This window comes from Varanus komodoensis, unplaced genomic scaffold, assembly GCF_004798865.1.
Source record: "Varanus komodoensis strain SLA01 unplaced genomic scaffold, ASM479886v1 scaffold21, whole genome shotgun sequence".
NCBI lineage: Eukaryota > Metazoa > Chordata > Lepidosauria > Squamata > Varanidae > Varanus > Varanus komodoensis.
Window position 1 is genome coordinate 11,934,002 of NW_025335589.1, and position 14,273 is coordinate 11,948,274.

Sequence of the window (14,273 nt, forward strand, 5' to 3'; positions counted from 1 at the left end):
TTTGGGAGGAACTATTGTTGCACAAGTCAAGATGAGAATATATATATATATATATATATATATATATATATATATATAATTTCCTTTGTGAAAAATAGACATCTACCAGCTCCAGTTACACACAGGCAGTGTCTCAAAATTATTGGAGCTATAGTAATACCTTGTTTAAAGGGTGGATTGTACTTAATAGTAAATAAAATAGATATCAGTGTCAACTAGTCTTATTGCTTGCCAGGCGACAGACATGTGCATGAGTATTATGGCACCATTTTACTCAAGAAGTTTAGGTAAAAAGGAATATTGGAGGGTGTTTTACCCCAGCCTCCATGTTTCAATATCCTCTAGTGCTACCCTTTTAATGCATTTTTGCAGCTCCTGTTCCCTTTTCTGGCGCTATTCCTGTGCCCTACTCTGGCACTACTTCTTGTACCCTAGCAATACCAACAGAATGATGTCATGGCACCAATACTTTAACTTTGTTTAAATTAGAGTGGGTAGGAAAGGGATGTGGGAATGTATAGCAACTCTGTTGCACAAGCAAATGGAATATTCTCTGCCTTGTGCTGCTATTTTACTACTGCACAATTGAAGTCGATAGCAGGTGAACTTGATGCACATGTGACTGCAGATGTTGCCTATCAGATCTACATTATTTTCAAACTGATCGACACACTCATTTCTACAGAAAGATCCTGCTTCAGAAGATGCTACTTGATGCAGGAAAATATTACTAATCTTTAAGTTGCCACAGGCTGCTGAAAAGCATTTTCCTCTAGGACATGCATGCTCTGGGACATACTGGCCAACACACAGACACAAGAACTGCCTATTGCATCTCTTTCTCTGGTTGCTAAGGAAGTGATGCAGACCAAATCGAGGTTGCAAGAGCTCCCTTTTGAATATAATAGTTGGATTAATTGGCATGCACTGCCCCACTTAATTAGAGTCATGGGAAAAAGAAGTGCTTCAGAGTGTTTATGTCCCACTGATTTTAATGGGAAAAAGTTTAAATAGTTGCATAACTCTCCCACTGAAATAAATTAGGATTAGGGCATAAATTTCTCTGTGGGGATCATGGTCAATCATGGAGTAAAATTGACAGGCTTGCAAATATTAGAGAAGGAGAATCTTTCAACAGCATTGATCTATAAACATTGAAGGATAAATATTTACTTCCGCAGGACTATATCACAAGCAGAAAATAAATTAGGGAATGTTCAGGTGCTTTACATCTTAGCAGATTTTTTGAAAAGTATACATGTCAAAAATGTAATCCTACATAACTGACATAGGTCAGAACTGTGATGCATTTGATCTTATTTTTTTTTACTACTGGCATGCCAAGGGTATACTTTGAAATCCAGACTTTGTTGTACTACAAAGAAATATTATCTTAAACCACAACACTGTTCTGCTACATAAAGTATGTTTTTTTAAGTTCAATATTGTCTCACATCTAAATACAAATGGGGAGATAAAGTGCTGATTCTCCAGGTAGATTTGTGGCTTTGAGTTTTTCTTAAAACAAAAAGAAAGAAAGCAGAGCTGTTTAGAGCCTTAGGCTATCTTTACTTTTATGTACTAATTGTCAAATACTTACTATGACAATGTCTTTCAAGCTATTGGCTCATACTGACCTAACTGATGTTCACAACTGAGCCTATTAATGTATAAGAAGAATACAATTTTATGTTTGATATATTATCTAGGATATGTAAGGCTTTGCAAATCAAGCATTTCTGGCCTGTCCTGGAGTTTGCAAAAATGTCAAATTTGTGAATTTTAACTTAGCAGTTAAAGAAGTGAATTGTTAATTATGCCATATGCTTTGGAACATTCACACAGTGCAGAGGGATGGCCAGATCTGAAGAGGAAAGCCAGGAGGTGGCTGCAGTGGGAAAAGTCATCTATAATGGCAGATTCCACACCAGATGTCATGTTGCGTACTCATGTAGTAATAACATGAGGGCTGCAGGTAGGGAAACCTCCTCTGTGTGCATAGAGCTGTCAGCTCAGAGCCTCGTCAGGTATTCTACTCAACATGGGGTTTTTGAATGGCAAAATGACGATGTTGAAGGAATTTAAGGTCAATTTAAGGTTTGAACAGATGCCAAAAGCAGGGAAGGATATTGGCAAGAGACTAAAAATAGGCAACCGGTGACTGAGTTTTAAAAGAAGCATGCAAACATCTATGGAAATGGGTTAATCCCAAAGAACATTATTAAAACAGACAACCTATTTCTATGCATATTTACTTAATAAATCCATGTTGCTCCTAGAACTGAAGCAAAAATGTCCCCTAAAATTATCCTTAGTGATTCAAGCCCAGCATTGCTCAAATACTCTTTATGTGCTTGAATGTTTTACATTTGTATTTGACCCACAATGATATCTGATTGTGTAGCATTTGATAGCTGGCTTACAATGGTATTTAACATCTGGTAGTGCGCAAGTGCTGATACCTGATATTCAATAGTATATTACAAGGAACCAAAAATATGACTGTCAAATGACTGATACATATTGAAGACTCTTCTGGGACATGTTTGATCGATCATATGTAGGGTCTGATCATGTCCTACTGCAATCTGACTGTAGTCTGGATTCTAACACTTTGCTCTGTAGACAGAATAATCTTCCCTAATATGATGAGAGATGACTCCATGCAAGGACGTAACGGTCGTGGAGAGCTGAACATCAAGGATTGGGCTGTGAGCTGGGGTTTTGTTCCTTCCATTCACAGAGTAAAAACTGAAGATCTGAGCTAGTATGTCCTACTACCCCTCCCCCCCATATTCTGTTGTTGCTGCACAGAAGATAAGGTGTGTTCCTCAGCTCTATGAACCTCTGTAACATGGTTGGAACATTGTCTCCAAAGGAAGTTTATGGTTAGCATGCACTATTATTTAATATTAGATAGTAATTTGATAGATATTTGACATGCAATGGCCTCTATTATCTTATTGTTTTTGATAGAAAAGTGCAATGATATTTAATATCTGACAGCATCTGACATTTAATATTTAATGGTGATGTATAACTGACAGTTGTCAGGTCAGATTTGAAAACTTTTCAGTCCTATAAATCTAGAGATAAATTGCAAATGGTGACCCTGTTTTTCTTTGAAAACTACCACTAAAGAGGTAAATGGCAACGTTTTAAGAAATCATCAAATTCTGAATGCTTCAAAGTATTTTTTTAGAGTTAGTTGGGTTACTTCAGGTGCTGTTAATCTGATGGTCTGTGATTTGCCTCCAATAGGAGATAAAACAAATAAACAGAGAACCAGAGACCTTTTATATATTTGGATGCAGAAAAACTCTTAATAGTAAAACATGATAATAATAGACCTAAGAATGGAAGAATTTCTTCCTTTTAATGGTCAAAGTCCTCACTGAGTAGGACTGCATCACCATGCAGAATATTAGTACCTTTAAAAATATTTATCCCCCCCACCCCACACACACAGTTTTTTCATCTTTATCTGTGGACATATGGATTGGGCTATCTGAAAATTAATTTTAAATACATGGATTGAGAAACTGTGATGAAGTAACACTTTTTTCTCCACTATATAAGAGAATATGTAACAAAAACGTGCATGTGTGTGCATGTGTTGTCGTTTTTCTGAGTTTTTGTTTTGTTTGTTTTTTCAACGCCCAAAAATGTGATTAAATACGGTGAGCCATGGCACACCTTCCTCTAGTACTCATGGGAGTATACATCTGATAAATTTTAAACAAGTAGGGGAAAAGGACAATATAATAGTGACATGTATTAACTCTCATAGAAGGCAATGTGGCTGTGTTCTTGAGATGTTCAAAGAAATAACACCTTGAGTTGCAATTATTTTTTGCAATGGAAAGAACAGTATACAGGTTCTGAACTATAACAAACCATAAACACATTATATTGCTGCAATTGGGAAAATAAATAATGCATGTCACTAGACAGCATGAAATGCAGCCTAGATGAATGGAAGCACCACACTAGCTTCTTGCTCAATGCCTTTTCTCCGTATTCTGATAACTCTTCCTTTGCCTACAGCATTTTTCTTTGGTTATCTGAACATTCATCCTCTTGAGGGGATTTACATATTATCTTAGATTCAAATATTTGTATTGGGGGAAATGGCTAGAAAACTGCACTTATAATACCAAACCAGGGGAGGGAGATAACTATTTTTATTTACAAGTTGTCTTTTATAAGTTATTTACAACTGAGTAATTCAAATAATGAAAAAAGCTTATATAGGCTGGTTGGGAAAGATGTATTTCTTGCCACTTGAACACCCCAATTCACACAAGTTTTTAATGAAAAGTAAACTGTTAGTGAAAATCTGGAATTGCTCAGGCCAGATGAGAATTTGAAAGCCCTCTGTGAGCAATATGTGCACCTCATTTTTTTGTTCCCATTTCTCTTTAGCATGAAACTCGATAGCATTAAACTTCCATATTAGGGTAGCCACTTTGGAAATGCCAAAGAAACCAAAGCAAACACTGATTTGTAAGTATTTTGTATATGCTATTTTATATACATACATACATGCATACATACGTACATATAACAACACCAATATTACACTTCCTTCTTTTTCTAGGTCTAGAAGGAACTGTGTGGTAGGCCTGCTCCCTATATATGAGGTCCAACAGGTAGCTGTATGTAGTCCTGTTAAATTGGCCATTTATCCATTTCCCAAAGAAAGAGTCACACAAATATTGCATATCAAAATTCATGTGAATAGGTCCACATTTGGAAACACTCTTTACCATTTAAACAGAAGGGCAACAAATCTCACCAGGTGAATGCTGCTGAGAGGCAACTTCAAGATTTATGCCTTTCTTTATTTTTTTTTATTGTAAAACCTGGCTTTACAAGCACACTTTTAAACAGAGGTCTGTCCTCTGCACAGAAGGAAACTTGACTATCCTTAACTCTGTTAATTAGCAACAGCCTAAATGTTATAGTCAAGGATTAGCAATCCATACTCCAATGGGCTATTGCTCAAACTGACAGAGATGGAAGGGTGTATTTTGCGTCTGTTGAGTTAGACTAGTAAAATAATCTGAAGGCAGGAGCGCTTGTTGTCATGTTTATCCCTCTGAGAAATTTCCAGGATTGTGAGATGAAAGAGGTTTCAAAGCTTCAAACAGGCTTGGGGCTGTCACTTTAGCACACAGTGTGGGTGATTCCAGTTCGGTCACATCAAATGATAGTGACTTGTTTGCCAGGTTTCAGTGTTTATGGCCTTACAACGTAATACAATACAGAGAAGTGCATGATCATGTACACATCTCTTAGGTGAACTAGAACTCTATTTCTTATCATTGAGCATCAAGTCTATCCATCAGTAAGAGAATTATCATCCCCAGTCCTCAAAGTACTGAATGATACAAGTGTACATAGGTATGTACACAGTCCAATGTTTTACATCAGCTGAGCATTTTGGCACATTTAGAACATTTTTGCACAGGCTTTGCTTTCAGAGAGTGAGGGGCTTTGCAAGCAACAGCTAGAAGAATCCATTTCCCTTCTGTTTTCCTTGCTGGGTTATCTTGTGTTTTCACAGGCACCCCGAGTCAGATGAAGTGCACCCTCAGCATAGTACTACCAATGGGCTCTCCACCTCCATGCTGCCTGAGCCATGCAGGGCCATTGCTCTTTGCTTTTGCTCTTGCCAGTCCAATCTGCCCCTGCCCGTTAGCTAGTTCTCTCTCCATTTTTCTTCTTTTGAACCTGGCAGCATTGGCATCTCCTCCTCCTCCTCTTATTCTAGCCCTGTGCCCTGCTAGAGATGTTGGAAAAATCCAAACAGGATTCAATTGGCTTCAAATATCTATGAATCCAGCCCTCAGATTCTGCCTTGTACCACCATCTTCCAATTCATGTGAACTTACAGATCATTTCTCGACTTTCCGAAATCATAGATAAACTTAGAAGTAGGAACATACAAAAGTTATTGGATATATATACATCCAAACTCACACACTATATATGAGTTTAAAATGCACACACAACTTTTTATTAATCTCTGCAGCTTCTGCTGTCTAATTCTGCTTTTTCTATGCTCTGCTTATTGATTGTACCCTGAGCTAAGAAAAATATTAAAAGTTAAGTGAAAGTAAAAGTTATATAAATTGCAGCAGTTCTTTTGTGTACTTTTCTGTAGGGGGAAAAATCCAATTTCATCAATAAGCACACAGTGGAATGTTTCCTAACAATCTCCAAAGCAGACTAGATTAAACAAAATCTCTGTATTCCTACTCTTCACCTTGCTGGTCCCACTGGAAAAAGAAAGCACCCTGTGTAAGATATCATACATTTCTTTATTAATAAATACTACTGAATGTGTCTGACAAAAAGTATAAACTTGCCACTTAAATCCAGCTAGAATATAAGCTTAACAATAGACAACAATGCAAAATTTGTGATCCATAAATATTTCTTTGGCATGAGTTCTCAACCCCAACTTAAAACCACAATAAAACCACCTATAATCTTCATTTAAAAAAATAATAAAGGCATTCCTACCCATTAGCTGCCTCCCCAAAAAGTTTGTTTGTATGTTTGTTTTGTACCTAGTGGCCAGGAGGTGTCAATACGCTGCATTAGCACACAATTAAAAATTGCTGTTGTTTATATTTCCTTAATGTAGGCACTTTTGTACAATGTTTTAATTGGAGAATTTCATTGGAAAATCCGGAAAAGTGTAAATTTCAAAGAGTGAGTTTCAGTTCATATTTTGGTTTGAATATGCAAATTAGGTAAATCAACATTAAAATGTGCAGTAAATGAAATTCTCCCAATCATTACCACTGTGTTCCAAGATTTAAACACTGGATAAAAGCATCCAAATTCACTTGGCATAGAATTTCCAACTAGACCTGTGCCAATAAGGTATTTGCTATCAATGCATTGAACTCATGGACCATGCCCCCAGCTTCACATATTGATCGGATTCAAACTCAGTGCAGGTCTCTGAACTTTCAACCCATGAAAGAGGATTATGTGGACTGGCATTGCCCCTGGAACACCCCAGGTTTCCTGCATTGTGCACTCTCAGTGCAGTTAGAGATCTATATCACTTCCACAGTCTGCTTGTACCAACTCCGAGAATGTCTTCACATGTTAAGGGTGGCAGAGCTTTAACAATGCCTTATTTCAGTAGGAAAAAAGCAAAGATTGTAAATGGTGGTTGACTAATTCTCTGTCACCTGTTAGGTATGCTTTGTTACATTGCATTGCTAGCAACAGGTTCTATGGTTTCTATGGTTCTATTGTTTCTTGACACTGTCTGGGGACAGCACAGGATTACCTGGAATCAGTGACCTCAGTGATGGCACTCAAGCCCCTGCCCCAACCGTCCCCCCTCACAGCTGGTATGGAATGAACCACTCTGGTTGCCTCTCTGAGGTTGTGGATTGGTCTCCAGGAGAAGCACGAGGGGCGTAATAGAAGGCTGGAGAGGGGAGGAGGTTGGGGTTGATGGTTTTTGGCATATCTTGGCAGCATTTTCCCTCCTTCCCCCACCCCCCCACTAGTTCATCTAGACTGCTGAAAATGGTGAATTAGATGAAAGGCAGGACATGAAGTTTGGCCGCAGGAAAGACCACTGCAGCCATAGCTCTCTCTATGCATTGAATATGAATAAGCCTCTGTATTTGTGGCTATGTGTATTGAGGGCACTGGGCACTGGATTGCACCCTAAGGGAAGTAAGGAAGGAGAGCCTTCATTCCTATAGTTCCACCATCTGAACATTTCAGATTCTTAGGATTTGTCAATATCTTCAAAAAAGGAGATGCAGAAATGTATATTAAGCCACTGGATAGATTTAAAATTGTCACCAAAATATGAAATATATAATCTTAACACAAATTATATTATTTATTGGTACTGATACAGAGAAGATAGAATATTCATTCAATATCATAGGGTACAAATATAGTAAAAACATGTTGGAAGCCAATAAATAAGAACTCAAGCAGGCAGATAGTTAAAAATAAAGTCTCACCAATGTTTGTGACTAAAAAGGAAAAAAATGCCAAGACAACATATTTATATATAAATAATAGCTGTGCTCATTAACCATATCTGATTGCCAGTTATGTCAGATGTGATTTAACTGAGAAATCATTTGAAAGCAATTTCAGAGAAGCTGATATGTTCAATATTATCACTAGGCTGGAACTGCAAGAAATAGAAAGAACTGGAAGAAAAGTAGAAAGGAGAATGCTCCAGTACTCACAGCCTGATCCTATCCATGATGACTCAGAGGTAAATGACACTGTTAAGTACAGCTTACTCTTGTGTGAGTGTGCATCAGATAGCCCCCTTCATGAATTAATTCATGCAGGTAATAAATAAGTAAAATCTTTGCTTTTTTCTAAATGAGGAATGGTATGAGTTTCTACCTGACTTGTTTAAATTAATTTTCCTTACTGAGAGTGCCATCCATTATTTTGACATCTTTTATAGCAAGTGCAAAGTCTTGATTGCTGTTGCAGACCAAAGAAAAGATATTTGCTATCTATATCCACACCCAGTCCTACCTTTCAAATGTGTCAGAAGCAATTTAAATGCCATTGCTTAGAAAAAACATTCAAAGAATGCTCCGAAATGACAATTTGTGTGTGTGTGTGTGTGTGTGTGTGCGGCAAGGGGTTAGGCATGTCAGTGTGATAGATCTGTTTATGGTGTTAATAACTGAGCCTTTCTTAGACTTTTAAAAATATATTGGCTGGTTTAAAAATTATCCCTTCTGTTGTTCTTTTCACTTTATTCTGGTAAGCCATGTTGCACGAGCTGCAGAAATGAAGAACTTGTTCATTCTTTCCTGAGACTAATGAATGCTTTCCTTTAAACTGTAAGTATTATTTGATGACCGACTCTCACATTATTGGCTGTTAAGACACTTCCCTCTGAGAACTTGGTTCAATTTTGCTTTCCTAGCTATGGTTTTGGTTCAGAATTAATGTTTCACAACAGATGTATCTGGAAGATACATGCTTAAAATGTGCCATGATTTATGCTTTTAAATATTAAAACACAGTGTATTTTGCATAACAGAAATAAGAAACAAAACTTGGATATTACCATGACACCTGTCATTTCAAGAATTAACAACCATAGGCCATTCTAAAAATAAATTTGTCAATTAATGGATTATATCAACCTTTTCTAAAGTAAGATACGTTTCTATGAAAGTTTGCATAGGAAAAAGACCAATTTACAGCATGACGCAGCCTGCACAGGCAGTTGTGGGACATTTTTCCGCCTAAACATGCATAGGATTGTATCTTTCAATGCCATTTTCTTTCTAAAATTGTATAAGACTGTGCCCTTAATTTTGTATATAGAGCTATTTTCACTCCGTTTTTTAAAATCAGTTCTGAGGTTCTCGGAATTCCACTGATTTTTGTATTGTTGAGGAATGAATGTTCTTGCTACTACTACTAAGTTTAATATTAGCTGTAGATTATCTAATTTAATTGTCTTCTCCTTAGAATCCAAAGATAATTGGTGTTTGAAGCTTCATTCTTCATTTGAGATTTGGCAGGATTAAAAGAGATGAATCAGTCTTTGATTCTTGGCACCTGCAATAGATTTCTGGAGATTTAGAATAAATCATAGTATTTTTATGTGAAATAAGATAGCATTTACAAATATTAAAGCTATCCTTCAAGCATATAACTATCAAGTTGAATTGTTTATTACTGAAATCCATGTTCATTAATTTTCTCTTTCAAGTTCAAATCTTTCTTCCTTTTCTTTTAAAAGAGATATTTGTTGCTGTTGCTTCTACTTTGGTAATAACACATAGGATATTATCCAAAGCATTCCACTGCTGCTTCCATTCCATGACTGGCTTATTCCATTGTACAAGGGGCACCCACCACTTGTGGAATGGGAATGTGGCTATTTGTAGATATCAAATGGCTAATTGTAAACCATCCTGAGAGCAATGTGCTGAGAGGAATGGCATATATTTTTAAAAAATATAATTAATTAATTATTGCAGTTATCCAATGTGAGCTCCACCAACCTTTTGCTGACCGTTGCTATTCCAGAATGGGTACTTTTACTCATTTTGGGTTCTATTCCAAGAAGGAAGAATACTCCATAAGATTTGACTCAGTTCTTGATAACAATTTCAACATTTTTTTAAAAAATTGTATGTATTACAAAAGAAGCATAATTATTACTTTCAAGCAGTCATATTCAATTTTAAACACTGACAAGGTGAGACAGGAAGTAATTCCATCAAAATTGAAAATCAATGCATGTTTTTCCAGTAGCAATCAAATGCATTGATGAGGTCACACCAAATGACAATCCGTCCTACAAATAAACGATGCAGTATGGATTGTTTCCCATCAGACAATTTGACTTACATGTACTGTTCTTCATTTCCTTCCAAGATTGCATGTAGGCTAAATTATGTACAACTGTCAACTGTCAAGCTGTAAATTATTATAGAAAGTTCCAACAAGAGAAAAAAAAAACCCAGCAGAGTAGGTGCACCAAAAGGGTGGGCTTAAGACCTTGTCTCATCAATGCAATCTGACCAGTTTATAGAGTTCAGCTGACATTTCTCAGTGCCCTGCCCCTTTTTGACACTTTTCTGAAATGCCAGCTAATCCAGAAAGGGGACATCTTAAAACCACCCCCTTTCCATGGTTTGCTTTTGAGTTTATTTCTGTATTTTCCTGGTAACTGTCAAAAAACCCTGCAAGGGAGGCTGAATGAGATAGAGTGAATGGTTCTACACTGACAGGCATGCCCTTTGATTAGTTTTGTTCTGCCACCTCCAAGTTATGTCTGTGTGTGTTAACTCTCAAAGTAATTTTTCCTCCTCTTCCTGCTCCTCTTCCTCCTTCTCCACTGGTCTGGGAAATATATGTGCAAATTTTAAGTCTGGGAACAAACAGAAATCAAAATGTGCAAATTTGCTGTTTTGGATTTGGACAACCCCTAAAGCAAGCAATACATTGTCAGGGTGACTTATTGCCCCAGACAAGGCACTCTGCAAAAATGTTCTGGGTATGGAAGGCATGGCAACCAATCATGGCTAGTTTCGAGCTGAAGTTTGTAATTCAGTCAATGTTTATGACATTCAGCTTGCACAATGAATTAGGGTAAGATTTGTTCAATAAATAGCACAGAAGCTCTTTCCCCTTCTGAAAATCTAATATGATATAGCTCTTGTAGGAACATCTGTTTGCTTCTACTTATGCTCTGCATGCATATTTGTAAGGCTTGCTTACCTGGTAATCATTTTACAGATCTAGATCCTTCCCCCTCCCCCCCGAGTCAAATCATGTTTGTTCTAGAATGAGTATCAGATCTTTACCAGAGGTTTGTCAGAATTAGAAATATAGTATACACATACTATTTAATAGGCCTGTTCATTTCCAGAGCCAAATTCTATCTCTTTGATTCTACCTGCATATCTACAGTATCTAGCTATCCGGGGGGGGGGGGGGGGGAGAAAGAGAGCACAGAAAGAGAGCACAGCCATGAGAGAAAGCTATTTCTTTGTCTGTAAAGTAATACAAGCAGAAAGGATGCAATTTAATGACAATGTTAAGTGTTTGAGTTGCACAGGAATCTTTTTTTTACAGTAGCAAGTTCTTAGATGTGATATTTTAAAACTGAAGTTGCTGAACAAAGCCATAAAGAGAAAGTGTCCTTTGTCACAGGCAATCAACAAGGTTACTTGCTGATTACCTTGTAAGTGTTTACATTTGTGTTTCTTATAGTATTGCTAGGAGTCATTGCTGTAGCAAAATAAAAATTTGGTACAACAATGAGGTGTTTTTGCACTACCATTTTAGCCTTATCAAAATTTTGTATGAAGAAAACTGGTAGGCAATTATCCCAGAATTTTCAGCAGTTTGACCTCTGTTTGCATGAGAAAGGTGATGTGTCATATAATGTCACTCCACATGCAGAACTAACTTTAATGGGTCTGTTTTGCCCTTCCTCTCTATTACTTTCTCCAGGTAATAAAAATAATCTCCTTGATTCTTTTGGAAGGAATATTTTGTGTCTTCAACACTATGGAAACTTATATAGGTGTGTCCCTACTTTGATGTGTATCTTTGGTTATTTAGATCATATTGAGCATATACTAAATAAGAATAAGAATAAATAATCTTGGGTTATTTAGATCATATTGACTATTAGTTATTGAGCATATAATAAATAAGATTGGAGCAGTCAAATGCACACATTTATTTATTTAAAGCTTTTATATACTGTCCAAATAATACATACACATGTGACTGTGCATGGTTGAATTATAGCTAGAAAAAATGTTTAGTTTGTGTATAGAATGAGGCATCAATGTACTTCTGGGTGCATACATTTACATGTGAAGGGGGAAAATCTTTCATTTATTACATGTTTACATTGCTGAATAGTCAACATTTCTGGGCAGTTAACAATCACAGTTAATACTCAGAAAGATCAAGCAGTTTAAAAACAAGGTAAAAGCAACTGATAATAAAAATAACAGGACCTGATAATAAATGAAAAGATTCCATCGTATGCTGTCCAATAACTGGAAGTGTTCTCTACCTGGTGCTGAAAACAGGACGATGCTGGAGGGATGTTTTGGTGTTGTTCACTGTCATGACAGTTTAGGCATGCATGAATGGCAAAGTCACATGTTCCTGTGATTTCCCCCCTACGCATGCACATTTTCTCCAAAGATGACTTGGAAAAAATGCAATATTTCACGCTCTGTTCCCTCCTTCTACAAACCATTGGCATGCAGACATGAAATGAAATCAGCTATGGCTTAACTTGGTCAGCTGTTCTATAATTACTTACTTGCAGTAGTGAACAGGATGATTTGTGAGTGCAAGAACTAGGAAAAAGATGCACACATAAATAGCTAGAAGTCAAATAAAGACAAGTTAATCTCTTCCATGGTCATTGCCTGACTGATGATAGAACACTCCATGACTCATTAATGCTGTTAATAAAGTATAACACATTATCTTTGTTATCTGAGCGCATCACATCCTGGTCTGTCTTTGCACCTTCCTGATAATGTCAGCTCCAACATTGTTCTTCATTCACATGTCACTTTCTATTCTGTTCTTCAGCCCTGACTTGATTTATAATTAAAACAATGTCATTAAGATCAACTGACTTATTGATTTCTTCACCAAATAGTTCACATAAAGTAATTATTTAATTGATTGCGATGTCCTTTCCATATTTCTTTGGCTTTCCTGTAATCACTGCATTAATTTTCTTGTAGAACATGCCAGAAAAAGAAGCTTGGAAAACTTGAAGTACATTTAGAACTGTGTTTTATCATAAAGTACTTATGTAATTCCCTGATACTCTGATTTAAATTTAAAAATGTACATTAATTTAACATGATTGTGTCTAATGTCTGGTTTGGTATTGGAAATGTAAACCATTGAGTAACAGAATTAGAAATGGCAGCAGAGGCTGGAAGGGAATGTTGTACAGAAAAACCATCTCAGCCTACACTTGAAAAACTGTAACTTATACAGTTATAAGTTATAACATAGGCAAGCACCTGAATGTATCATTTCTTTCCATCTCTGTGTGACTGTGTCAACTGGTAAATGTAGGTCATAGGTTCCATAAAGTTCTGCCCAGGTAAAAAGTCAGATAGATGAAATATTCAAAGAATCATTTTTATCAGAAATGTATGAAATAAAATAACTTTCAATATTAAACAAATGTATAATTCTTGTTTCATAAATACCCTCTAAAAAAGTGCACTGCATGCAAAGAGAAAAGGCTTATTTGGTATATACCAGAGCAACAAAGTAAGACACTCTGAGTGGATTCATATGCCACAACAAGCCATGTTGGCTTCTCGTGCAGGATGGTCTGTTGTCTTGTCAGAATCCTGTCATGCTATTTCAACATGGTACAATCACATCTAATATGGAATTGAATTTCAGTTGTGGCAGCTGATGCAATATGTGCCAACAATAGGAGCACTGAGCAAGGAAAGTGGAAACCACACTACCATAGAAACCACTTAATCATTTGTCAAGCCCATCCAAGGGGGGGGGTGGTGACCATGCACCATGGAAACCATGGAAGGTTGCTTGCTCTGATGTGAATTCACAAAGTGCTTAGGAGTCTTCAGTTCAAAATTCTCTTCTTCCAAACAGATGTTCAAAAAGGATCCACTTCCTGGTACTGCAGTTTGAGCCTATAATCTGTAAAACCATGTACATGTCTCCATCAACCACATACCTTCTTCCTTCTGCTAAGT

General features: G+C 36.7%; 1 long non-coding RNA gene across 1 annotated transcript in view; it reads left to right on the plus strand.

Moving 5' to 3' along the window:
- The first annotated feature begins 5,429 nt into the window (after positions 1-5,429).
- Positions 5,430-14,273, plus strand: part of LOC123023858 — a 47,241-nt gene continuing 38,397 nt past the window's right edge. Inside the window, exons 1-3 of the long non-coding RNA XR_006414825.1 lie at positions 5,430-6,306; positions 8,182-8,275; positions 8,790-8,864. This is a non-coding gene — a long non-coding RNA (uncharacterized LOC123023858). The remainder of the gene's footprint in view (positions 6,307-8,181; positions 8,276-8,789; positions 8,865-14,273) is intronic.